We start from the raw sequence: 27,940 nt of genomic DNA, 5'->3' as shown, positions 1-27,940 counted from the left end.
CTGCCTTGCTGCTTTTTCTTTTTTTAACTTTTGATATTCTTTGGGATTCTATCCTAGGTATCTCTCTTCACTTTTCATTGTACTCTATCCTGAAGTAATATAATTCTCGGGGCTGAATTTTCCATCCACCTTCAACAGTATTTATTTCCCCATTCCAGAAGATAAGAACCTGAACATTCCTTTCCTCCCTCCCCTTCCACCTCCTATCTTGTATCAACTACACCTGGACTTTATCATTACATTGTATCCTTCTATGTTTGCTTTATATATAGATTCATGCTAAGGGATGGAAACTAACAAGCAGCATTCTATTTTTAGGACTCTGTAAATATTGTGCACTCTGAAGGATGTTATAATGTTGCCAAATAGTGGGCTAGAATAACACTTCCTTCCCTGATTTCATGCTGAAATTTTCATGAAAATCTATGCCACTGCTGGTCAACCCCAAGCATCAGAGTCAAATGGATTCTTTTCTTATACTACCCAATTACTTAAAATTATGTAACATTATAATTTCCTTCATTTTTAGGTAATGTCTATCTTGTGTATTTTGCCTAAAATTTCAAATTGCTTTCCTGATTTCTTATAGCATTTGCCTTGGTCATCTCCTTCACATTTTCAAACTCTACATCATACTAACCCACCAAGCTCCCCTTTTTACCCAGACTTCCATTCTCCTGTTCCAATCTGGCTGGTTTTGCTTTTAGTTGTCTGCTTGCCTATGATCCTAGAACTTCTCTTTTTTGCCCTTCCACGTGGAAATCACTCTCTCCTCAGTCTGTCTTCCTTTTCTTTGAATATGCCTCTTTTCCTGGAGTATAGTCTTGGGTAACTTCTTTTAAAAAGATGCGAACGGGGTAAATGATCTAATTCTTTGCATGTCTAAATTTTTTGTTTTGTTTTACTTTCACCCTGGCTGGGAATTTGGCGATTGTAATCTTTGAAGACATCGCTCCTCTGTTTTCTAGACTCCAACGGTACTCATGCCAGACAGATTCCTGTTCCTTTGTAAATGATATATATTTTTTTTCAGTTGGAACTTTTATAACCTTTTATTTGCTGCTTTTGTCTATTTGTTGCTCAGCATCCCGTGCTGACTTGTCTAAGAAATGGTCTTTTTTCATTCATTTTCTGGGCACTTGATGAGCCTTCCTCGAAGTCTGTAGATTTCCAGCCCACATATGCACAGTTCCCACCCTGCAGCTGGCCTCAGTGGTTGGCTCCTGCACAGCATTTGGGCCAGAGCCCATTCCCACACCTGGCTAGGCCCTGGGCCCAGGCCGGCTGCCCTGTGACTCTGAAGGGGCAAGAGGAGCCGGGCTTGCCTGAGCACTGGGGTTTGGAGGACAGGTGGCCTGAGCCAGGTCCTTTACAGAGAAGCCCAGGTGACTGCGGTACCGGGGCTCTAGGGTGTTTCTCATCCCGAGCTCCCGGGCCTGCCTCAAAACGACCGAGATCCCGCGAGAAGAGGCTTCCTCTGGGACGCATGGTCCTGGCGGGAGCGCCTCAGGGCTGATCCGATCTCCAAGACGATAGCTGGGGACCGGACCTTCTAGGAGACAGCACGTGAGGTAAAATCCTTACTCCGGGGGAGGGCAGTGCCGGAGAACTAGCAGAGAGAGAAAATGGGTATGAGGCAGGAGAGAAAGGAGCGTTAGGGAGGAGGCCACCACAGCTTCGTGAAAAGCTGGGCGCTGGGTCCTGCGGCGTCGCGTCGGGAAAGCTGCGCCTCTCCACACAGTCCCTCCGGGGGCAAGAGAGTATTTGTCCGGTCCCGCCTCCTTTCCGTCAAGGATCATTCCACGGGGTAACTCCTCCGTCATTGCACGTCGTGTAGTGACTGGTGCCAACACGTTCCTCAGCGGCGACAAGGAGTCCCCAGAGTAGGAGGCAAAAGATGCCGCAGGCAAAGGTGCTGTAAGGTTGTGTCCCTCGGTGGCCCGAGGGACCACACGTAGCCGTCATCACAGACCCTTTTGTAGCAGCAGCAGCAGCAGCAGCAGCAACCTGACCCCATAACCATGGGAACCGCTCCAGCGACTGCTAGATTCAGTCACTGCAGATCTGGGAACCTCCATAAACCGAATCCCCTGGAACTACTATTGTGGTGGCTCCGAGAAAGGGTTTTCTGGTCCTTTTATTGTTTTATTCAACTTACTCACATTTTTTTAAAGATTTGATTTATTTATTTGACAGACAGAGATCACAAGTAGGTAGAGAAGCAGGCAGAGAGAAAGAGGGGGAAGCAGGCTCCCCGATGCGGGCTTGATCCCAAGACCCTGAGATCATGACCCGAGCGGAAGGCAGAGGCTTTAACCCACTGAGCCACCCAGGCGCCTCTCAACTTCTTCACATTTTCTTTTCTTTAATTTTATTTTTATTTATTTGTTTGTTTGTTTAACAGACAGAGATCACAAGTAGGCAGAGAGGCAGGTAGAGAGGGAGAAGCAGGCTCCCCACCGAGCAGAGAGCCTGATGTGGGACTCGATCCCAGAACCCCGAGATCATGACCCGAGCAGAAGGCAGAGGCTTAACCCACTGAACCATCCAGGTGCCCCCTTCTTCACATTTTCTATGCCTGGGAGCTCTTTCTGGGTTTCTGTTTATCCCTCCCTCAGAGGATCCTCTTCTTGTTTTAAGGTTGTAACACTTTCTCTGTATCCCTTAGATATTTAGATAGAATATTAGCTATTTAAAATTTTCTGCTACCTGTGGTGGTCTATGTAGTTAAGAGGATGGACTCTAGGACCACACAGCCTGGGGCTGAATGCCAGCTGTGTAACGATATCGTGCCCTTTGGGAACTTTGTGTTTTAGTTTCCTTTCTTTTTCATGTTCTTTTCCTTTCCTTTTCTTCCCCCTTTGCTTCAAACAAATACAAAATGTTTATCATACAAAAAATGCAGCAATTATCACGCTATCAGCTTGTTAAATTTAGCAGTATGAACTTATAACTCTTTTTTTTTTTTAAAGATTTTATTTATTTATGAGACAGAGAGAGAAATCACAAGCAGGCAGAGAGGCAGGCAGAGAGAGAGAAGGGGGAAGCAGGCTCCCTGCTGAGCAGAGAGCCCGATGCGGGACTCGATCCCAGGACTCTGAGATCATGACCTGGGCCGAAGGCAGCGGCTTAACCAACTTATAACTCTTAAAAGAAAATTTTACATTTACTCAAGCCAACTTACCTCCAGGTTCTAAAAGTTACAGATTTTTGGTTTAAAAAAATACCACTCTGAAATTGTCCCAATTACTTCTGTTATTCCATAAAGAAACAAAAAAATCTTCTCAATTTGCTGTGCATTAAATGAAGTAATGTTTGTACTGTAAATTTATTTCAATAGCTTTTACACCATTGACCAACATATCAACTAAATATTTCCTTAATATAAATAGAAAGTATTCACAGCAATGTCAGTATGCAACCTCACACCTATCAACTCACATATAATACAATTAATAATTAACTGATGAGGTTAGTGTTATTTAAAGATGTTTTGTCACAATATTTCTCAGAATAATTGAATTTGTTAACATTCTCATCAACTGTATACCAAGTTCATTATCTCATGTTCTCTATTGTCCTTGTCTCTAAATTGGAAGAGCCCAGTGGGGAATATGCAGAAATGGCCCAGAATGTGGTCCTATATCTTCGATCCATTCTTTCCAAATGTTGATAATTTTGGAAAGCTTAGGGGTATCTCTCCTAGCATGTTTTGGATAAGGAAAATCTGTGTTCTGAGGTGGCTGACCAGTGCAGCAGGGGAATCCCAGTCCTGGCCCCATTTCAGGCTTTCCCCAGCCCCACCTGTCACAGCCGCAAGAGTAGCAAAGATAAGGAAGTAAAGGTGTATAAACTACCCCCTTTGTTTGTGTCTGGGGCTCAGACCTTGAGAGATTACTCTCTTCTGGGCCCACCAGTGTGAAGTAAACCTCTGTTCCTCCAAGGTCTCCAAGTGCCTCTGGGTTTTTTTGTCTGTCTGTCTGTTTGTTTGTTTTTTTAGCCAGGGTCTAGTCCTAGTTCTGCAACATTTTCAGTCTTAATTTTTTGGTCTTCTTTGGTTTTCTGCCTTCTCCTCTTCCTTTGCCTATCTAGAATTATTGATCCAAGGTTATGTAAATCTCTTTCTTAATACTTGGAAATTTCATCACCACTGTTTTGCCTTTGCCCTTTTAAGCCTCAAAAGTTCTTCCTATGCTTATTTCTCCTGGGCATAACTTTCTAATAGTAACTTTACTTTAGATTAGCATCCGTGCTCCTTCTGCTACGTTTTTCTCTTTCTTTTAACTTTTTAAAATATAAGAAATACTTCATTGATATTTATATACTTTTCTGGGTTTTTTTGCAAACTTCAATTGGCAATTTTCTTCTTCTTTGTTCTTCTTTTTACTTTCATCATCTTGTTTATTATGAAGAAGCATAAGTATATCCTGTCTTTAACTTGAAAATCCCCAAATTTTTGTTGTTTCTAGTTTTCCAATTCCTTTTTTATTTTTTTAAGATTTTATTTATTTGACACAGAGAGAGAAGCAGTGAGGGAGGGAATGCAAGCAGGAAGAGTGAGAGAGGGAGAAGCAGGCTTCCTGCTGAGCAGGGAGCCCAATGTGGGGCTCATTCCAGGACTCTGGGATCATAACCTGAGCCGAAAGCATGTGTTTAACTGAGCTACCCAGTTGCCCTTGGTTTTCCAATTCTTTTTCTTTTTTTTTTTTTTTTAAGATTTTATATATTTGAGAGAGAGAGAGAGAGCAAGCACAAGCAGGGGGAGGGACAGAGAGGGAGGGAGAAACAGACTTCTCATTGAGTAGGGAGTCCTATTCGGGGCTCGATCCCAGGATCCTGAGATCATGACCTGAGCCGAAGGCAGAGGCTTTAACCCACTGAGCCACCCAGGTGCCCTGTTGGTTTTCCAATTCTTAATGGAATTTTTTTTCCTTTCTCCTAGAGTCAGAAATTTTTCTAGCATTTTTCATGTTGCTGCACTTTATCTTGTGTTCTTCCTGGGTAGTGTTCTAGAATTTCTCCCATAAATGTAGGCTTCTCTTTATGTTTGTTCCTTACTGTTACAAAGTTCTAGTAACTGTCATAGTCCAATGCACTTGTCATCTTTAAAGAATTTTTCAGAATCTATAGTTCTCTTGGAAGAACGTGTGATGACGCTTTGTCCATAGGAAATTTGCTTGACGTTGCTGTGAAAATTCTGTGTTTCTGAGTGACCCAAAGCCCAGGTGTTGGTTTTTCTGGATATGGCACTCAATTCATTAATTATTTTCTCTTTTTTAACAAGCTCTTCATATAACAACTTCTCTTATTTAAATGTGTTCATGGCATTTTCAACTGCTTCCATTTCTCTGAGACTTTAAATAAAATTAGGTGTAACTTCCTTTAGCTAATGCTGGAGTCTCTGCATCATTATGTATTTTGGCCAATTGTTGCTGGATTTTTGTACTTCCTCTTTCTTGCCAATAATTTATTTTCCATTTCTTCCACTACACTATGCTCAGTGACGAAGTATTTTGTTTTTTTGGCTTTTTTTGTTGTAGAAAAGACTGTGTTTATCTTTTTCTGCTAATAATTTGATCTTGAAAGTTTTCTGCTTTAAGCATGATCTTTGGCTTCTCAGTTCAAGTAGCTTCCTGCTTTTTGTTTTGAAGCTGAGAAGGTTGAATTCCACTCTGAATATTTTTCACTTAGAATTTCTGAAGCTATTCTAGCCAGGTGGGCCCAAGGAATTCATGCAGGGGGTGCTATAGAATGAGCAGACTGTTCCCTGTGTGTGAGGCTAGGCCTGTGAATGAGACTGTGCCTTCATTTCTTCTTCCATAAAATGGGATCAATAAAGTATCTGTTTTATAAGGTTATTACAGTACTTGAATTTATTATACATAAATTCAAAATAGTTTATAGCTCAGATTATTTCTCACATGTCTCCTTATCTTAGGCTGTCAAGTCATGCTTTAAGAAGGTTTGGATCACTAGAACATTTTCTGCTATTATATGAATAGGATGATTTTCCTCAGTGGTCTCTCTAATAAGAAGACTTTAGACTGAGAACTCTATGCACATTAGTAGACCAGGCACATTCCACTATAAGCCTTTACTTTTGTGGCTGGCAAGCCCAAGTCAAATGTCAGTCTGTGAATCCCCAAATTTAGTTGGCTTTCATACATATCCTATCTTGGTATAGATATTCAGGTAACATGGCATTAAAAGGGAATGATGATATCATAAAGTGGTGGATATTATGTATAAAGTACAAATAAAATCTCTACAGAAGTTCTGCCTTTGATAAGAAAGAAGAATCCATTGCTTAATTATAAGTGCAATGTTTTTGTCACTTCAAAATAATGTTCTATTTTTTGGGGGGGAAAGTGATATGCAGTTGACTCTCTAGAATTCGAGGTAATTATAGAACCACTGAGATTTTTGTTTTTGTAGGGTTTTTTGTAGATATTTTTGTAGAAATTTTTGTAGAATGCTAAAATCACTTGTGATTTATTGTAGATTCTTTAATTTTGTTGATTTAAAAATAGGATAATAGCGTTAAAACATTTCCCCTCTGAGGTAATGCTGTGTATTTGGGCCATCTGCAAACTCTAGAATCTAGGAGGGGAAATGAGGGGGAAAAGGGGGAAATAGTCCACTGGTGGGTCATAAGACTTTTTTTTACTGAAGAATAAGTTGTCTTAGGTTGTGGTCAGCAACTCTGCCTGTCTCTCTACTGAGTTAGGTTTCATAACTTCCTATGATGTCATTTGTTCTTGTCCCTCTGGCTTAAATTAGGACTTCCCTTACAGCTGCCAAGTCAGTTTCCTTTAGATCAATTCATAATCAAGTATTTCTACTAAAGTTTTGTGAAAAAAAGCTCTGAATGAGAAGCCAGGATAAATAGATTCCTAAGGCCAATTTTTCTTCTTACTATCTGACTTTAGAAACTCGTGTTCATAACAACCCTGTACTTTCTAAACAATGCACATTCTTGGAAGGTAGAAAGAGCTTCCTTACATAGTAATGAGTTCTTTGTCTTTCAAAGTATTCCAGAAGACACTTGAAAACTACTTCTTAAGACTCTTGTGGAATTTTTATGTAATAAGAAGATTGGATTTAATGGCCCTAAAAAAGTCTCTCTGATCCCTGAGACCAAAGACTTTCTGCTTTGGTCCATGGAAAGGAGGAGGGTAGGAAATAAGAGAACTAGCTTATTTATTAAGTCTTGCATGGATTTCAGTTTTGGTCTCTGGAGTTGCTCCAAGCTTCCTAAGGCTGTGCCTTATCTGTCCATTCTGACCCTATACTTAGATATACAATCTTTTGCTATCTTTCTATTCTTTGTCAGCATGTCAATATAAGTATCTTTAAGTCAAAGGCAAGTAAATACATGCCATTAGTTGGAGGGGTGATCAATCAACGCAAGTACAAGATTTCTTTGAATTCTTATTCTTCATCTTAAAAGTGTATGGGAATTTAAAATTATATATCCTATCTATTTCTCTTTTAATCCAAAATAATATTTTAAGTTATCAGTCACTGGGATGAAATTTGAATCAATCCATCTAGGAAGATATGCCTCTGGTTTCTTCATAGGACAAAGCAAGTCACTCCTGATTAAGAGGCTCAGATCAAAACTTTGGATTGGCACTCTGGATTCAGGTTTATCATCCATGATCTCACAACTCTTGGGATCCACTTCTACATGGCCCACCTTCCCCACTCCAATATAGAAAGGGGAGTCCTATACTAGGAGAGGGTCATGTGTTATTTAAACAGCCCCTTCTCCATTTGTTCATGCTTCTTTTTCCTTTTGATTCTGAACTATTTACAGTGACCTATTCTAGCAGAATTATTTCAGAATCTGTTTTAACTCAATCTGAAGGTGCCTCAGTGAACTAATAAAATTATTGCCCCTGAAAAATGGTGTATTATGTGTTACATTTGCTACAATTCATGATGTGTCTTTGTAGAAGAATCATGCATCTTATATAATTTGTCAAGGACAATTTCAAAATGCGTAAAATCATCAATCTCACTGACAACACCTTTAATGGTTTCACTCTGTAGTCAGAGTTTTGCCAAATGCAAGCTAGGACTCAGACCATCCCACATCTGCTCCCTATCTATTGTTTCAGATGTATCATCTGTTGAAAAGACAACCAAGTTCAGGAAAAGAATTCATCTTTGAAGCATTTCTTCTCTAATTAAGTCAACAGATGTTGTTTGAAGTCTATACCTGGGGAATTTATTACTTCAGCTTTTTTTTTTTTTCCAATTTATGCCGTGCCCTCTATAATACCCACCACCTCAGCTTTTTTTTTTTTAATTCTTTTTTTTTTTAAGATGTATTTATTTATTTATTTGACAGATCACAAGTAGGCAGAGAGGCAGACAGAGAGAGGGAGAGAGAGGAGGAAGCAGGCTCCTTGCTGAGCAGAGAGCCTGATGCGGGGCTCCATCCCAGGACCCCGTGATCATGACCTGAGTCGAAGGCTGAGGCTTTAACCCACTGAGCCACCCATGTGCCCCTATTTCTTTGGCTTTAAAAAGTAAGAGGAATTCACAGATCTACCATCACAATATTTGTTTGATCAAAATAGTTAAGAATTTGTGACAGTTTTCATTTTCAACATTTTGAATGGCATATTCTAAAAGTGCTTTTATTTGTATTAGCATCTGGACTTCGTTGCTCCAGGCAGGATATCTGGTCCTCCTCTCATGGTAGGAGGCTGGTCAGAGCTGGCCTGGCAGAAATAGACTTAAGAAACTGGCGCAGGTGGCAGGAAGTGATTTGCATGACCTCTTTGGTTGCAGTAAGGCAGACTACAAAGAGTAAAGTCAAAGATCAAAGTCAGAAATGCAGAGCTAAACCAGCCATAAAAGTCAAGAAGATCCTGGGGCAGGGAGTAGTTAACTGGTGCAGCCGGTGGGTCAAAGAGCCAGTGAAAAGGGAAGCAAGGATCGTCTACTAGGAAGAGGCAAACAAAATGGCAATCCCTGACAAGCAGCCAAAAAATGGGCTCTTGCTGCCTTCTGAAGTTTAAGAAGCCAGGACAAAGGGACACTCAGGGACCCTTCTAGGCTTCAGTTTATCTATTTCCCAGTCTCCTGCCAAATAAGAGTGTGGAAAAGATCAATTTTTATCTTGTATGGAAAGTCAAATTATCATTATCATTATTATCATTGTTGTTCAAATCTGTGAAATAATTGAGAAATATGTAGAAAGATAGCCTAAATAAAAAAGAAAGAATAGAAAAAACCATCTGCATGCTAAGAATATCTTATTTGTTTCAGAACAAAATAAGAAAGCATTTTGGTGTTATTTTCTTTAAATTTAGTCCGTTCTGGTTAGTTACTAACCGAAGTATTTAAATAGCTCTCTGATTGCCAAACATCTGTTATGATTAGTAAATAAGTTATCTATTGTTATTACTGTGGCAAGTTCTGGTAAACTCACAGATCAAAATTTGTATAACAAAGAAAAATCCCAACATGAAAGAATCAGATCTTTTTCACACACCGGGTCTCAAATTATCCACCTACTTTGACAGCTTTAGTGTCTTGATTAAATATTTTATGATGATACTACTTAAGATAAAATGTAAACGCTAATTTATAGTGACATCCCTTTATGTAAAAGGTTCCCAGACTGATTTATTACCAGGCAGTGAATACAACCACGTCTAAAATAAAGAGACTTTGCAATTTTCTTCCACACTCCTAGTTAAGCAACTTCTACTATATAATTTATATGAAAAACGGGGTCTTTAATTTTACAAGATTTAACTTTATTTTCCTATGATATCTTCTTTAGTTTCATTCTTCAATTTAGTACCTGCTATGTTATGTACTAAATAATAAATTTGGAACACTATGCTCAATTATAATTCTTTTTAATACCTGCACGTTTAAGGAACCTTAATGTCAAAGACTGAGACTTAGTTCTTCTCAGACTCGGATTCTTATCTTCTACTCAACAGAAAAGTAGTTAATCAGTTGCCAAATTTTTTTTAAAGGTTTTATTTATTTATTTGACAGAGAGAGATCACAAGTAAGCAGAAAGGCAGGCAGGGAGAGGGGAAGCAGGCTCCCAGTTGAGCTGAGAGCCTGATGTGGGGCTCGATCCCACGATCCTGAGATCATGACCAGAGCCAAAGGCAGAGGCTTAACCCACTGAGCCACCCAGGCACCCTATCAGTTGCCAAATTAATGCTATGTTTTTCTAGTTTCTAATTGCCTGTCATCATCCTAATTTCGTCTTTTGGTAAATTGATTATGTTTCATCATTCTAAAAGGACTTTGGGGGAAAATGTATATGTGTATGTGTATGTGTCCTATATATTTCATATATATTACAATTTTTGGTTGGGACAAGAGAGGTCTAAGGGACTACTTCTAATGCTTTATTTATACTTATACAGGGTTATTTATCAATACAACTGATATTAAATAAGGTACTATAATTATAATCTATAAGTATTGAAAATTTGGATAGTGATTCATGAGTATTATTCTTAAGGTTTAAAAGGATTTTTACCAATAAATGGATTTCAGGGATGATTAAAGAAGAAACAATGACATGGATTTTATATGGGTAATAGTTTGTGTTACAGGAGCATTAGAGATATTGTAAAGTAGAGAAGATGAAGCCAAGAATATATTTATAGCCAAGCTATACATAGGACAAAGAAGAGGAAGCAAAGCTAGGCACATCCTGAGGAAGCAAGTGTGTATGGTATACTGTCAGATCCTATGGGGCAGTTCATGATACAAGAGGTGACAGCAACAGTGGTATTATAGGAAAGAAAGATGTCTTTGGTGGGAGGAAACAGGAGAAAATGGAAGAGAGAAAGGACAGAAAAAAACCAGATGCTGCCAGTATTAAGCCAAAAACCAAAATATGTCATGAACTCAAATCTTTGCAGTTAAGACCCAGTGAAATGGGAAAATAACACAAAAACAATATAATTTATTGCCATCAATTTAATGTACTTACTTTTTACTTAATATAGAAAGTATTTGAGATGAATTATTCAAAAAGAGTAGGAGGGGTGCCTGGGTGGCTCAGTTGGTTGAGTGTCTGCCTTCAGATCAGCCAATGATCCCAGGGTCCTGGCATGGAGCCCCTTATCAGGTTCCTTGCTCAATGGGGAGTCTGCTTCTCCCTCTTCCTGCTTCTCCCCCTGCTCGTGTGCTCTCTCATTCACTCACTCTCTTAAATAAATAGATAAAATCTTTTTTTTAAAAAAGAGAGACAGAAGGCAAGATATTTACAATAAGACTCCTTAAATAGAACCAAAAGTGGGAGGGGGAAGCATATGCCAACAATAAGAGTCAACTGTAAAAGCAGCTATGTTTGAGCATCAAACCTGGAGTTTTCTCCTAGCTGCAGTGAAGATGGAAACTTAATTATATTTAATCAGTACTGTATCATTTATAATTTAAAATAATTACCTACAAATATTTGGGGGATAAGATATTCCTGGGAGGGACCTAGCCCTATGTGACAATAGAGGGACTAAGATATCAATAACAACATCAGTATTGGTTTCACAATTACTATATGCTTTAAATTTGCATGGTTAATTTTGAGAGTGACCTAAGATAAAAATCCATGGCTAACAACTAAGAGACAGTTCTATAAAAGCAATGATAAAGATGTTATTGTCCAGATGTGTAGCCTCCTTATGATCTAGATCCAAGAACATGGTTCATATTTAGCAAGTGTTTGTACTGGGTTTGGGGACACATTTGTGAACAAAATAGTCGTAGTCCCTGCCTTCATGGAGCTTACATTTTTGTAGAGGAGTAAGAAAGTAAAGAGAAGAGATCTAAAAATACAATAGTTACAAATTGTGATAGCAGTGTTAATTTTCTTCTTAGCACCTATCAGGAGTTAAAGTGGTGGAGGATACCCTTTTGTTTCCATCTAGTATTAGGGAAGGCCTTTTTAAGGGAAAAAAAAAATGAGGAGAATTTGGAGTATGTACAGTAATGAATAGATGTATAACCCAAGACATCTTTCTTAACTACCCACTGCCAGACTTTCAATATGCACCATTTAAACAGAGTGTTCTAAGATTCTGATGCTGTCGGCAGTTGACCTGGATTACAGACATTCTATATGGCTAATGAAGGAAATTTCATGACTCTTAGAGAACAACAAGCTGCTATAGAGTTAATATCCTATTATAAAACTTAAGCTTACTATTTTAGCTCAAACTGGGGACCTAGGTGGCTCAGTCATTAAGTGTCTGCTTTTGGCTCAGGTCATGATCCCAGAGTCCTGGGATTGTGCCCCGCACCAGGCTCCCTGCTCGGGGGGGAAGCCTGTTTTTCCCTCTCCTCCTCCCCTTACTTGTGTTCCCTCTCTCACTGTCTCTCTCTGTCAAATAAATGAATAAAATCTTTAAAAAAATTTTTAGCTCAAATAAAATGCTATCGACTGAATTGTGTCCCCCCAAAATTCATATCTTAAAGCCCTAACTCCAAATGTGATGGTATTTGGAGATGTGGCTCTTGGTAAGTAATCAGGTTTAGATGAGGGTATGGCCCCTTTTTGGGATTAGTGCCCATTATAAAAGAAGAGACCTAAGAGAACTTGCTTCCTCCACCCCTTCCCCATGCAACTATAGTGAGAAGGCAGCCATCTGTAAGGAAAAAAAAGGACTCTTCCCAGGGAATTCAGGAAACTGTCAGCCAGCACCTCAGTCTGGGACTTGCTGGCCTCCAGAGCTGTGAGAAATAAATTCCTGTTGTTAAAGCTATCCAGTCATGGTATTTTTGTTACAGCAGCCTGAGCTGACTGATACAGAGATGAGGCTAAAGAAATAGTAGGTTTTAGAGACGAAAGTCATAAAATGTGAAAGAAATACAGAAATGTGTTCTAGATGCTTCTTTTAAATTTTAATTGAGCTGACAAAAGTGTGGTGAGATCTGTCTTTCTTTGACACTCAGAGGTATGTTTTGGATCTCTGCATGGATAGCCTGGTACTTACAGATCCTACATTTTACTAAAAGGCTCCTGCTTACCAGGATTGGGGGATTATCTCAATCCAACTACCTAGGAGTACCTAACAATTCTTCTTAGTTCAATAATGCAGTATTGTAGTATTTTTAAAAATTGGTTTCTTTGTATTAAAAAAATTGTTTGCATAAGAAATTATCTCTTCAGCCTCCTTCTCTAAAGGCTAACAGTGGTAAACAGTTCCTTGTATATAACTGAAAAAATACTTAAGGTACATATAAGTATTGATATTTGTTTTATACATAAAGTTTCAAATCCAAATGGCAGAATTGTACAAATAATATGCCACCTTTTCTTTCAATTTGCAATGTATCTTGGAGGTCATATAGTACATTTGATATATCTTAATATCTTAATTTAATCTGTTCCTAATTGATGTTTCTGCTTTCTTAGACTTCACTATTCCTAATGGTGCCAAAATGGACACCTTGTATAAATAGTTTCATGCATGTGTGTGAACATATCTGAAGGATAAATTCCTAAATTAGAACTGCTGGGAGAGAGAAGATACACATTTAAAAATTTAAAAATTTAAGTATGTCCATGTATTTCTCAATTATACTATAAATTTTTAACAATAATAATAATGATAATGTATTAGACTTCCCATTTAAGCAATTACCAAGTTGCCTCCCAAAGAGGAAATACCAATTTATACTTCCACCAATAATAAATGAAAATGGCTATGTGCAAAACTATGCTGTAAATTCTTAACTTATAACAACCATAAGAGGAGGTATGATTATTATTCCTGATTTAAAACTAAGTTAACTGAGGCACAGGAAGTTTAAGCAGCTTAACAAAGGCCACACAGACCTAGGTGACTACACTTACTCATTATACGGCTTTTCTGAGTTTCAGTACTAACTCTCCCACTTAAAGCTGATGACTTGGCCAAGTTATTTACCTCCCATCTATAATTTCCTTATGTGTAAAAAGATAAAATGTATCTCAAACCATTAATGTGGGGATAAAATGAGCTAATGTGAGGAAAATCCCATGCTCAAGGCACTAAACAAACATAAATGCTTTTCTTCCCAGTTAAAATAATCTATGAATCACAAGGATGAATAAACCATTCTCATGGCTAATCCTCTTCAAGGACACAGAAATTAAAGAAGCAACTATGACCTTTTTTAATGCTAATGCTACAGCAATAAAGCCAACAGACAGGAGGATTTGTGGTGTAACTCCCCTCCCTGTCTTTCTTGCCTGGTTTTTAATTCAGATTGGTTTAGTCTTGGCCCACCTTCCTCAGAGTGATTATACTGATTTCCAGTTCCTAGAAATCAGTCTAAGTAGGAGTCATTTGAACCTGCTGGAACTGGTTTCCCCGCCTATGCAGGAGATTGCACAAAAGTTCTATTTAGTCTTTGGCTAATAAATTAAGAGCAAGAGGCACCTGGGTGGCTCAGTGAGTTAAGCGTCTGCCTTCCGCTCAGGTCATGTTCTCAGGGTCCTGGGATTAAGCCTTGCATCAGGCTCTTTGCTCAGCAGGGAGTCTGCTTCTCCCTCTCTCTCTGCCTGCTGCTCTGCCTACTTGTGATCTCTCTCTGTGTCAAATAAATAAATAAAATCTTTAAAAAAGCAAATTAAGAGCAAGTGTCAACCTATGGAATACATTTATGTTGAGCTATAGAGTGTGTTGTAACTTAAGCGTTTACAGTGACTCACAACTTTGTTGAGTGAGACATGCACATTAAAATGTTCTCATACACTCTACTTTGTTTCCTTTCAAATGATAAAATAGTTCATTCAGTAGTTACTGAAGAGTTCTGCTCTTGAGGGTGGGTCTTGGGAATGAATAAGTGATCCAAAGAGTGGTCCTTACTTCCTTTCCACATAGCAGTTTAGAAATTTAAGTTCCACTGTGCTGTTGGGCCCAGAGCCTAAGATGATAACAGGGCTGAGGCAGAGGCCACTGTGACTCAACCAGAATCATCCTGTCTGGCTGATTCCTTAAGATCCTGCCTATTCCCTTGTTTGTCCTGTAGGGGCTTGGATGACATAAAGATTGGTCGAGTTATGTTGCTGGAAACTGCTATTGATTCCAATATATCCTTGAATGGACCTTCTATTTATGTTCCACAATGCAGGGACTGCAGCAGGGGGATGACTCATGTACTTCTTTTCTCCAAATGTGCTCCCTCCACAGTATGGAGGATATCTATATATAACCTCACACCGGGGCCTCTCTCCTCACCTCTGAGTGATGAGTAGAGCTCAGTAAAATAGGCTCAAAATGGGAAGCAGGACATTTAGACATGGCTGAGTTGGCATAATGGTTTCGATGTGACTGAGAAAACTCACAACCACATAAAAATGTCAAAATAAAAAAAAAAACGATCATTTTATTACAACCAGGTTATAGAACAACAAACACTCTGACCATTACGCTAACTGTATGCTTCACTTCGCCTCTCACTTTCACCTGATCCCTTACTTTGTATCTGTGAGCCCTCATGCTGCGCTTTTCCCTGCCCCCCCCCCCACAGCATGTTCCCTAACCTCCTCCCTGGACTTTGCAGTGCTAACCAGCAATGCTGTGAGACTCAGATACTTGTCCTTTCATTTTTTCCACTAATATTTACTGAGGACCAGGTACTATTCAAAACACTGGAGTGAATGTGCTCTTTCTTCCTTCCTCCTTTTCTTTTTCTTTTTCTCCTGCAGATTTCATAACTATTTTACATAGAAAATTTAATATTTGTCTTTTCTGAGTAAAATATGTCTCATTTCCAAATAGCCAAGTCACAATGTGACTTGTAAAATGCTTCAGCTAATAGGAAAGAAAATGCTTCAGCTAATAGAAAAGATTTCTGTATGATGTAATTTAGGAAAGAAATTACTACAGTTTGGCAAAAGTTCTTTTAAACCATCCTATACACAAAGGGTCCTGTTCATTCCATTAACACTATCACTATTGTATATACACAAAAATGTTTCAGAGACTTACACAAAATATACCTCTAAATGTCCTCCAAATTTGGTAAATCTGGATACTTTATAATCACCCATTTTAGTTTAAAAAAATTCAGTATACTTCTTTATTTTAAAATTGTAAGTATTCTGGCCAAAGTAGAACAGTTAGTTCCTGCTTTAATGTACCTCCTCAATCTAACACATAGCAAAAGTATATAAAGATACAAAAGCAAAAACCTAAAACACATGTCTGGGTTCAAAACCTGTTAAGCATTGCTAGATACCAGAAATAGAAGAGAAACCTGAAGTTGGGTAGAACAGAGGTCACAGGCATGCTGGGTTCTAGTCCTGAAGCAGACAGTGGCAGCTGGCAATTCAGGGAAGGAACACTGAAGGTGTTCCATAGAAATCAGAAGACTGGAGCCAGGTTTGAAAACAGGTGCAAGGTGAGGCTTCTCCTGAGGAAAGGTGGTTGGAAATGTGCAGCCACCCATGACTTTGTAGACTGCTTCAGAAGCAAGAGGACTAACACTCCATGCACCTGAGGAAATGTGCCACCTGCTTCTGTCCCAGAACTTGATGTCCTAGCCCTACTGAGACCATAGGCAGATCTGCAATTCTGCTCAGTATCTGGGTTAGAGCTGGGGTTCAGGAAGTTGTGAGACTAAAACTGCAAAACCACTAGACAGGGAAGTGTGAAGAAAAAAAAAGAAGTGGGAGGAATCTCATTCAAAATGAGGCTGAAAAACAAAATTTCGAAACTCATGGAGAATTCTAGTGTTGTGAATGTGACCCAGAGAAAAATTAACAGTTACACAAAATTTCATTCTAGGTAAAAATTTATGAAACTATCTAGCAAAAACTTTAGTATAAATATGCTTTGAGTGCTTAAGGATTAAAGAGAAAAATATAAAAATTATATAAAAATTATATAAAAACAATGAAAAACAGAAATGAAACAAATTGAATAAGTTAAAAAGCAGAAATACTAGACATATTGGAAATTAAAAGTCTATGGATTGAAATAAAAATTCAAAAGATTTGATAAGATTTGGAACAGAGACAATAAAAGAGAAAATAATAAATTAGAAAATATTACTGAAGATTCATCCAGATCACAACATAGGGAATAAAATCTGTAAAAATGTTAAATAGATCGCTCATACACCCCAGTGTGCTTGGTAGAGTTCAAATTTATATCTGTTGTCCTGATGTAATTATTAATGACATTCCATTTAACTCTCAAATCTCAAATATGTCCCAATTTAGACAATAAGCTATATGGTTACCCAAATGTTAAGAAATACATATGATAGACTAAAAGACAAGTGAGACTTCCAAAAGGAAATAGAATCACAAAAAGTAATGTTTGAAAAGTATTGTGAATTTTTGAAAATTGAATAGAGACATGCATCCTCAAATAGAAGGTGATTTTTAAGAACCAAGCAGGATCTTTGAAAACATATTCACACCTAGACCCATCATAGTTAAGCTAGGAAAAAAAAAAAATCAAGAATTAAGGGACACTCTTACCAACTACCAGGAGAAAAGACAGATTACCAATAGAAATAGTAATTAAACATTAAACCAAGCAGATTTCTCACAGCAACAATAGATGCCATTAAACAACAGAGAAATATATTCAGCATAACAAGGGGAACTTTCAGTTTAGAATATTATACACAGAGGGGCGCCTGGGTGGCTCAGTGGGTTAAGGCCTCTGCCTTCAGCTCAGGTCATGGTCCCGGGGTCCTGGGATCGAGCCCCACATTGGGCTCTTTGCTCAGCAGGGAGCCTGCTTCCCCCTCTCTCTCTCCTCCTCTCTCTCTGCCTGCTTCTCTGCCTGCTTGTGATCTCTGTCTGTCAAATAAATAAATAAAATCTTTAAAAAATAAAGAATATTATACACAGATAACTTGGCAACAAAAAACAAGATGTGGGGAAATAGATACTTAGCCTATAATTGATGTATATTTAGATGCTTAGGTTTGAGAGGAGGATAAAAATACTAGATAACTACAGATATTTTTAGAAACAAATTAATACTTTAGCTATTTTTAAGAGTGCAAAACTATTGATATGGTTTCAAGGTCTGTACTGTATCTACTCTTTTTCTTTTTTTCTTAATTTTAGCAGTTTTATTCATATGGGTCAGATATTACTCCATTTCCTTTTGTTCTAATGTTTTAAGTTTTTATTTAAATTCTAATTAGTTAAAATAAAGTGTAATATTAGTCTCAGGAGTAGAATTTAGTGAGTCATCACTAATGTATAATACCTAGTGCTCACCACAATTGCCCTCCTTAACACCCATCATCCATTTAAACCATCCCTGTGGCCACCCCTTCAGCAACCTTCAGTTTGTTCTCTATTGTTAAGAGTCTCTGTTATGATTTGCCTCTATCTCTTTTTTTTTCTACCTGTGTTCATCTGTTTTGTTTCTTAATTTCCACATATGTGTGAAATCATACAGTATTTGTCTTTCTCTGACTGACTTATTTCACTAGACATGATTCTCTACCTCCATCCACATTGTTGCAAATGGCAAGATTTCATTCTTTTTGATGGCTGAATACTATTCAGACATATATATGTATACACACACACACACACACACACACACACGCACCTATACATCACATCTTTTTTTTTTTTTTTAAGATTTTATTTATTTATTTGACAGACAGTGATCACAAGTAGACAGAGAGGCAGGCGGAGAGAGGAAGGGAAGCAGGCTTCCCACCGAGCAGAGAGCCCGATGCAGGGCTCGATCGCAGGACCCTGGGATCATGACCTGAGCCGAAGGCAGAGGCTTTAACACACTGAGCCGCCCAGGCGCCCCATACATCACATCCTCTTTATCCATTCATCAGTCAGTGGACACTTGGGCTCTTCCATAATTTGACTATTATCAATAATGTTGCTATGAATATCAGGGTCAATGTGTCCTTTGAAATCAGCATTTCTGTATCCTTTGTGCAAATACCTAGTAGTTTAATTACTAGATCATAGGGTAGGTCTGTTTTTAACTTTTTGAGGAGTCTCCATACCATTCTTCAGGGTGGCTGCTCCAGTTTGTATTCTCACCAATAGTGTAAGAAGGTTACCCTTTCTCCACATACTTGCCAATATCTGTTGTTTCCTGTGTTGTTTATTTTAGCCATTATGACAGGCATGAGGTGATCTCATTGTAGTTTTGATCTGTATTTCCCTGATAATAAGTGATGATGAACATCTTTTCATGTGTCTGTTAGCCATCTGCATATCTTCTTTGCAGAAATGTCAGTTCATGTCTTCTGCCCATTTTTTAAATTGGATTATTTCTTTTTTGGGTGTTGAGTTTTAACATACTTTATATGTTTTGGATACTAACCCTTTACTGGATATGTCATATGCAAATATCTTCTCCCATTCTGAAATTGCCTTTTAGTTTTATCAATTGTTTCCTTTGCTATGCAGGAGTTTTGATCTTGTTAAAGTCCCAATAGTTCATTTTTGCTTTTGTTTCCCTTGCCTCGGGAGATATGTGTAATAAGAAGTTGCTATAGCAGAGGTCAAAGAGGTTGCTGCCTATATTCTCCTCAAGGATTTTGATGGTTTCCTTTCTCACATTTAGGTCTTTCTTCCATTTTGAATTTATTTTTGTGTATGACATAAGAAAGTGGTCCAGTTTCATTCTTCTGCATGTTGTTCTCCAGTTTTCCCAACACCATTTGTTGAAAAGACATACTGCATTTTTCTATTAGATATTCTTTCCTGCTTTGTCAAAGACTAGTTGATCATATAATTATGGGTCCATTTATAGATGTTCTATTCTGTTGCATTGATCTATGTGTCTGTTGTGTCAGTACCATACTGTCTTGATGACTACAGCTTTGTAATACAGCTTGAAGTCCAGAATTGTGATGTCTCCAGGTTTGCCTTTATTTTTCAAGATTGCTTTGGCTATTCAGGGTCATTTGTGGTTTTGTACACATTTAGGATTGTTTATTCTAGCTCTGTGAAAAATGCTGGTAGTATTTTGATAGGGATTGCATTAAATGTGTAGATTGCTTTGGGTAGTATATATATTTTAACAATATTTCAATTGAGCATGGAATGTCTTCCCATTTCTTTATGTCATCATCAACTTCTTCCATCAGCATTTTAGAGTTTTCAGACTATAGATCTTTTATCTCTTTAGTTAGGCTTACTCCTACGTATTTTTTGTTTTTGGTGTAATTGCAAATGGGATGGATTCCTTGGTTTGTCTCTCTGCTGCTTCATGATTGGTGTATAGACTTGCAACAGATTTCTGTATGTTGATTTTGTATCCAACTCTACTGAATTCATGTATCAGTTCTAGCAATTTTTGGTGGAGTATTATGTCATCTGCAAATAGTGAAATTTTGACTTCTTCCTTGCCAGTTTGGATGACTGTCATTTTCTTTTTTGTCTGATTGCTGAGGCTAGGACTTCCAGTACTATGTTAAACAGTAATGGTGAGAGTGGACATCCCTATCTTGTTCCTAACCCAAGAGGAAAAGCTCTTCATTTTTCCCCATTGAGGATTAACTGTGGATCTTTCATAGGTGGCCTTTATGATGTTGAAGTATGTTCCCTCTATCCCTACTCTGTTGAGGGTTTTTATCAAGAAGACTGCTATATTTTGTCAAATGCTTTTTCTGCATCTATTGAGAGGATCATATGGTTCTTACCCTTTCTTTTATTAATCTGGTGTATCATATTGATTGCTTTGTGAATATTGAGCCACCCTTGCAGCCTAGGATATAAATCTTACCTGGTCATCCTGAATAATTCTTTTAATGCACTGTTGGATTCAATTTTCTCACATCTTATTGAGAATTTTTGCATCCGTATTCTTCTGGGATATTGACCTATAATTCTCCATTTTTAGTGGGGTCTTGATCTGGCTTTGGAATCAAGATAATGCAAACTCCTAGAATGAGTTTAGAATTTCCCTTCCATTTCTGTTTTGTTTTTTGTTTTGGAACAGTTTGAGAAGAATAGGTATTAATTCTTCTTTAAATGTTGGGTAGAATTCCCCTGAAAGGCCATCTGGCCCAGGACTTTAGTTTGTTGGGAGATTTTTGATTACTGATCCAATTTTTTTGCTGGTATGGGTCTTTTCAAATTTTCTATTTCTTCCTATTCAGTTTTGGTAGTTTATATGTTTCTAGGAATTTCTCTTTTTCTTCCAGATTGTCCAATTTGTTGGCATATAAGTTTTCATAATATTCTCTTATAATTGTTTGTATTTCTATGCTGTTGGTTGTGATCTCTCCTCTCTTATTCATGATTCTATCTATCTATCTTTTTTTTTTTTTTTTTTTTTTTTAGTGAGCAAGAGAGAGAGGGAGAGCATGCTCACGCACAAGGGAGGAGGGGCAGAGGGAGAGGGAGAAGAACTTAAGCAGTTTCCATTCCCAGCACAGAGCCCACCATGGGGCTCAATCTCATGACCCTGAGATCATGACTTGAGCCAAATTTAAGAGTCAGACACTTAACTGACTGAGCCCCAGGGGCCCTATGTTCATTATTTTATTTATTTGGGTCCTTTCTCTTTTCTTTTTGATAAGCCTGACTAAGGGTTTATAAATTTTATTAATTCTTTTAAAGAACCAGCTCCCATTTTCATTGATCTCTTCTACTGGGTTTTTTTTGTTGTTGTTATTATTATTTCTGTATTATTTATTTCTGCTCTAATCTGTATTATTTCCCTTCTGCTGCTGACTTTAGAGTACATTTGTTGTTCCTTTTCCTGCTCCTTTAGGTTAGATTGTGTATTTGAGATTTTTCTTGCTTCTTGAAGTAGACCTTTATTGCTGTGTACTTCACTCTTATGACAGCTTTTGCTGCATTCTGAAAGTTTTAGACTGTCATGTTTTCATTTTCATTTGTTTCCATGTAATTTTCTTTATTTCTTTTTTAATTTCCTAGTTCACCCACTCATTCTTTAGTATAATGTTCTTGAATCCCCATATATTTGATTTTTTTCCAAATTTTTCTTGTGGTTGACTTCAAGTTTCATAGTGTTGTGAAAATGTGAAAATATGCAAGGTATGATCTCAAGTTTTTGTATTTGTTGAGGCCTGATTTGTGACACAATATGTGATCTATGCTGGAGAATGTTCCATGTGTACTCAAAAAGAATGTGTATTCTGCTGCTTTCAGATGAAATGTTCTGAATATATCTGTTAAGTCCACCTGGTCCAGTGTGTCTTCAAAGCCATTGTTTTCTTGTTGATTTTCTTTTTTTAAATGTAAATATTATTTTTATTCTCTGCATTTCTTTTTTTTTCTTTTTTTTTCCAATTTATTTATTTTCAGAAAAACAGTATTCATTATCAAAAGAAACGAAATATTGCCATTTACGACAACATGGATGGAACTAGAGCGTATCATGCTCAGCGAAATAAGTCAAGCGGAGAAAGACAACTATCATATGATCTCCCTGACATGAGGAAGTGGTGATGCAACATGGGGGCTTAAATGGGTAGGAGAAGAATCCATGAAACAAGATGGGATAGGGAGGGAGACAAACCATAAGTGACTCTTGTTGATTTTCTGCTTTGATGATCTGTCCATTGTTGTAAGTGGGGTGTTAAAGTTTCCTATTATTATTGTATTATTATCCATGATTTTCTTTATGTGTATTATTAATTGATTTATATATTTGGGTGGTCCCAAGTTAGAGACATAAATATTTCCAATTGTTAGATCTCGTTGATAGATAGACTCCTTAATTATAATGCCCTACTTCACCTCTTATTACACTCTTTGGTTTAAACTCTAGTTTTTCTGATATAAGTATGGCTACTCTGGCTTTCTCTTGACATCTTGACATTATCATTAGCATGATAAATGGTTCTCTGTCCTCTCACTTTCAATCTGCAGGTGTCTTTAGGTCTAAAATGAGTCTCTTGTAGGCAGCACATTGATGCATTTTGTTTTTTAATCATTCTGATATCCTGTGGCTTTTGATTGGAGCATTTAGTACATTTCCATTCAGAATGATTATTGATAGCTATGAATTTAGTGCCATTTTGTTACCTGTTTACCTCCACTTGCTTCTGGAGATTTTCTCTTTTCCTTTCTAGTCTCATTGATTTGGGTCATTCTTTCTCCCCCACCCCCGCCACCTCAAAGAGTCCTCTTTAATATTCATTATGGATTGGTTTAGTTGTCATGGACTCCTTTCATTTTCATTTGGGAAACTGTTTATCTCTCCTATTCTAAATGACAGGCTTGCTATATAAGGTATTCTTGGTTGCAGATTTTTCCCATTCAGCACATTGAGTATATGCTGCTACTCTTTTCTCACCTGTGAGGTTTCTGTAGATAGCTCTGCTGCTGACCTTATTTGTCTTCTCTTGTAAGTTAGGGATTTCTTTTCCCTTGCTGCTTTTAGGATTCTTTTCCTCTTATCTCTGTACTTTGCAAAACTTACTACAATATGTCTTGGTGTTTGCCTACTTTTGTTGATTTTGATGGGAGTTCTCTGTACCTTTGGATTTGGATGTCTGTTTTCCTCTCCAGATTAGGGAAATTTTCAGCTATAATATGATCAAATAAACCTTCTGTCCCTTTTTACCTCTCTTGTACCTGGACGCCTATAATAGAAATGTTACTATACTTTATGGAGTCATTGAGTTCCCTAAGTCTACCACTACTAATGGAAAAATAATCCATTATTTTTCTCTCCCTCTTCTTTTCAACCTCATCATTTTCCATAATTTTATCTTCTCTATCACTGACTCATTCCTCTTGTTCATCCATCCTCTAATCATTACATCCAGTCAGTTTTCCTGGTCAATTATAGCATTTTTTATTTCAGCCTGACTAGATTTTTAGGTCTGTTATCACTGTGGCAAGGAACTCCCTCGTGTCTTCTATGCTTTTCTCAAGCCCAGCTTGTATATTTATGATTGTTGTTTTAAAGCCTGGTTCAGGCATATTACATAAATCAGTTTCAGTTTGATCCCTGGTCATGACCTTTTCTTTTTGGGATGAATTTCTCTGTATTGGCATTTTGTCTAGGTCACTCTGTTGCTGTGTGTTTGGCTGCTCTTCCCCTCAGGTCAGTCCTCTGCAGAGTTTGTCCTTGCCTGCACTAGGGAGTGTTGGGACCTTGTTCGGTGTGTGGCAAATTTTAACTAGGTGTGCTCTGATCTGCTTGTTAAAAGAGGCCTGATGATATTTCTGATAGAGCTGAAGCTTTGTTGCACTCTGTAGTCAGTTGACTTGGTGTGTGCGGGGTATTTGTGCTGATCTCAGGGAGGCTCTTGCTGCACTGTGGCTGTGACAAACCCTTCTGGTTTGTCCCAGAAGGGCAGTCACACCAATGTGTAATAGGTTGGAGTTTAGAGTAAAGCACAGCAAAAAAGCAGGCATCCAGTTTAACTGCCTTCAGCAGGTGTCTCTGCCCTTATTCTAAGGAACTGGGCAGTGTAGTGACACCTGCCAGCTCTTTTGTCCCCTAAGAGTCAGTGCCACTTCTCCCAGATATGCTCCAAGAAGGGGGACAGTTCTCTCCTAGTTCCTCCCAGGAGATCCTCAGATTGCTCCATCTGCTCCTATGCCTCTGCCCTCCTCCATAGGAGCACCGCTGTGCCCACCAGGCTCCACACCAGCCACAGTGTGGACTTTTAAAACTTCAGTATTTGAACTCTGCTAGTTATAAAAATTCATTATAATCAGCTTCTTTCATTTTCCCAGTCAGTGGTTTAGAGTAAGTGGTTTTCTTGTGCAGTCCCCATGCACTGTGCTCTCGTTCACTCCCCCCACCTCTCTCTCACTCTCTCCTCTGTGATCAGGGCACTGTCCCCTCTGCAGGACCCATGTTACTTTTCTCCCTCAAATCACATCTCCACATGTCCTACCCTTCACAATGTGGCTTCTTCTCTCCCTCTAGTTGTGCAGTTTGGTCTCTCAGTCTTCACATCAATTTCTTGGGTGTCCAGAATGATTTGATACTTAATCTAGCTATGTTTAGGGGATGAGGCAAGCACTGGGTTCCCCCTCCTACTCTGCCATCTTAACTCCCTCCTGTACTCTCTTCCTTTCGAGGTATACTTGGCATATAGCATCCTATTAGTTTCAGGTGTACAACATAATGATTCAGTATTTTTATATATTGTATTCATAGTAAATCACCGCAGTAAATCTTATTAACATCATCTATCATATATAGTTATAATTTTTTGTCTTGTAATGAACATTTTTAAGATTTTTCTGTCTTAGCAACTTCCAATTATGCAAAACAGTGTTACTAAGTATAGTCACTATTCTGTGCATTATATCCTCATGACTTACTTATTTTATACCTATAATTTTGTACAAGTTGATCTCTTTTACCCATTGTAACCCCTGGGCCCAGCAACAACCAACCTGTTCTCTGTAACTATGAGCTTGGTTTTTCTTTGTTTATTTTTTGCTTGGTTTGTTTTTAAACTCCACATATAAGTGAGACCATATTGTGTTTGTCTTTTTGTCTGACTTACTTCACTTAGCATTGATGCCCTCAGGTCCATTTATGATGTCACAAATGTAAATATTCTTTTATGTGCCTGAATAGTATTTCATTACATATATACACTACATCTTGTTTATCCATTAATTTACCAGTGGACATTTAGGTTGTTCTGATATCTAGGCTATTATAAATAATGCTGCATTGAACATAGGAGTACACATACCTGCTCAAATTAGTGTTCTTGTTTCCTTCAGATAATACCTACAAGTGGAATTGTTGCATCATATGGTAATTTTATTTTTTTCACAGTGGTTGTACCAATTTATATTCCTACCAGCAGTAGACAAGGGTTCCCTTTCTCCATACCAACACTTGATACTAGCCATCTAACAAATGTGAAGAAATATCTCATTGTGTTTTTGATTTGCATTTCCCTAATGATTAATGATGTTGAACATTTGTTCATATGCCTATTGGCCATTTGCATGTTTGTTTGTTTTGTTTTGTTTTTGGAAAAAAGGTCTATTCAAATTCTTAACTCATTTTAAATTGGATTCTTTTATCACTATTCAGTTGCATGAGTTCTTTATATATTTTGATATTAATGCTTTCTCATATGTATGACTTGCCATATTTTCTCTCATTCAGTAGGTTGCCTTTTCATTTTGCTAATGATTTCCTTTGCTGTGCAGAAGCTTTTTAGTTTGCTATAAGTCCCACTTGTTTATTTTTGGTTTTGTTGCCTTTGGTTTTGGACTCAGATCCAATAACTTATTTCCAAGGCTGATCTCAAGGAGCTTACTGCCTATATTATGCTTTCAGTATAATTGATTAATTTTACTTACACTTAATTTATAGCTTATACGTTAAGAATTCTAAAGTATTTTTGTAGAAATTAACAAATTGATCTAATTTATCTATATATAAAAATGTAAAAGACTAAGACTAGACACATCAATTTTGAAGAATAATAAAATTGGAGGACTTTTCCCTAAGAGTTATTGAGATGTATTGCAAAACTACAGTACTTAAGATAGTTTGGTATTAGAACTAGAGTAAACAAATAGACAAATGAAGAGACTAGAATCATGTGAGATCACTTGTTTTCTTATAAAGCATAAAAAATGATAAGAAATTAAAAAAATAATGAAGCTGGGTCAATTGGTTATCCATATGGAAAAATATTCTTCATATCCTACTTCACATAAGATACAAAAATCAATTCTGGGGCAGGTCAGAGGTATATGTCTATGTGAATGGTAATAACAAAATATCATGTAGACTTTTGGCTTTCAACTCAGAGGAGACAAAGGTGCAACTTTCTTTGGTTTTCAGATTCGAGGTTCATCCAACACCAGCCACCTTTACCATACCACCTAAGTTCAACCCAAATGAATCAAATTTGTGTATCTGTTGTGTACCTGTGGAGAATGCAGTGTGATGTCTGTCCTGGCCCCAAAAATTGCCCCCTGGGTCTGTCTCCATAAAAGCTTGGTGATGACTTCACCAAGGCAACTGGTGATTGAAGGGTCTGAGGATTACAGTGAAACTGACCATTCATAATGGACTGGCCCAGATTGAAATGGTACCTTCTGCTTCTGCTCTGATTATCAAAGCTCTCACAGAACCACCAAGAGGCAGGAAGAAGCAGAAAAGCATTAAACACAGTGGAAACATCACATTTTACAAAATTGTCAATAGACGCAGAACCAGTCTTTTGCCAGAGAACTCTCTGGAACCATTACCATCTGATACCCTGAGGACTTCCCTGTCTGTGGGCTGCAGTGTTGATGGCTGCCATGCTCATGACATCATAGATAACATCAATGGTGGTATGGTGGAATGCCCCATTAGTTAAGAACTGCAAAGGAAAATAGTTCAATAAAGGATCATTTGACAATGAGAACAACAACAGCAAAAAACTACATCACATAGAAAACGGAATTTCTTCATGACTTTAGGACAGGCAAAACTTGTTTAAAAAAAGTGTTGGTAACTGAGGCAAAATTAGGAACCACTGTTTAGCTAAAGATGCCAGTGAAAAAGTAAACAAGAAAACTACAAACTGGAGAAAATACTTTCAATATTTTATCTGATGAAAGATTACTATCTAAAATATATAAAATTTTCCTGTGAAACATTATAAAAATATAAAGCCCATTAAAAAAATTAGCAAAAACTTGAACATTGAACAAGTAACTCATGAAAGATAATAAATGATGATAAGCATATGAATTACTCATCATTATTCATCAGGGAACTGAAAATTGTGTAACTATACACTCTTGTGAGAATAGGTAAAATCTAAAGAAACTAGTGATACTACATATTGGTGAAGCTATGAAACAATTAGAGCTTTCATGCACTATACATGGAAATGTGAATTGGTACAACCACTTCAGAAAACTGTTTGACAGTAACTACTAAAGCTGAATGCATGCATAGCCTGTAACCCAGCAATCCTAAGATTTCACTTCTACATGTGTACCCACCATAATAGTGAATAAAAGGCAGGAACAAGAATATTC

At 37.6% G+C, this 27,940-nt stretch overlaps 1 pseudogene; it reads right to left on the bottom strand.

Annotated features, from left to right (window-relative positions):
* Positions 1 to 3,572: 3,572 nt before the first annotated feature.
* Positions 3,573 to 27,940, bottom strand: part of LOC122903074 — a 151,788-nt pseudogene continuing 127,420 nt past the window's right edge.

Source organism: Neovison vison, chromosome 1 (assembly GCF_020171115.1).
Source record: "Neovison vison isolate M4711 chromosome 1, ASM_NN_V1, whole genome shotgun sequence".
In the NCBI taxonomy this organism is placed as follows: Eukaryota; Metazoa; Chordata; class Mammalia; order Carnivora; family Mustelidae; genus Neogale; species Neogale vison.
This window is presented reverse-complemented; position numbering and strand designations above follow the sequence as displayed.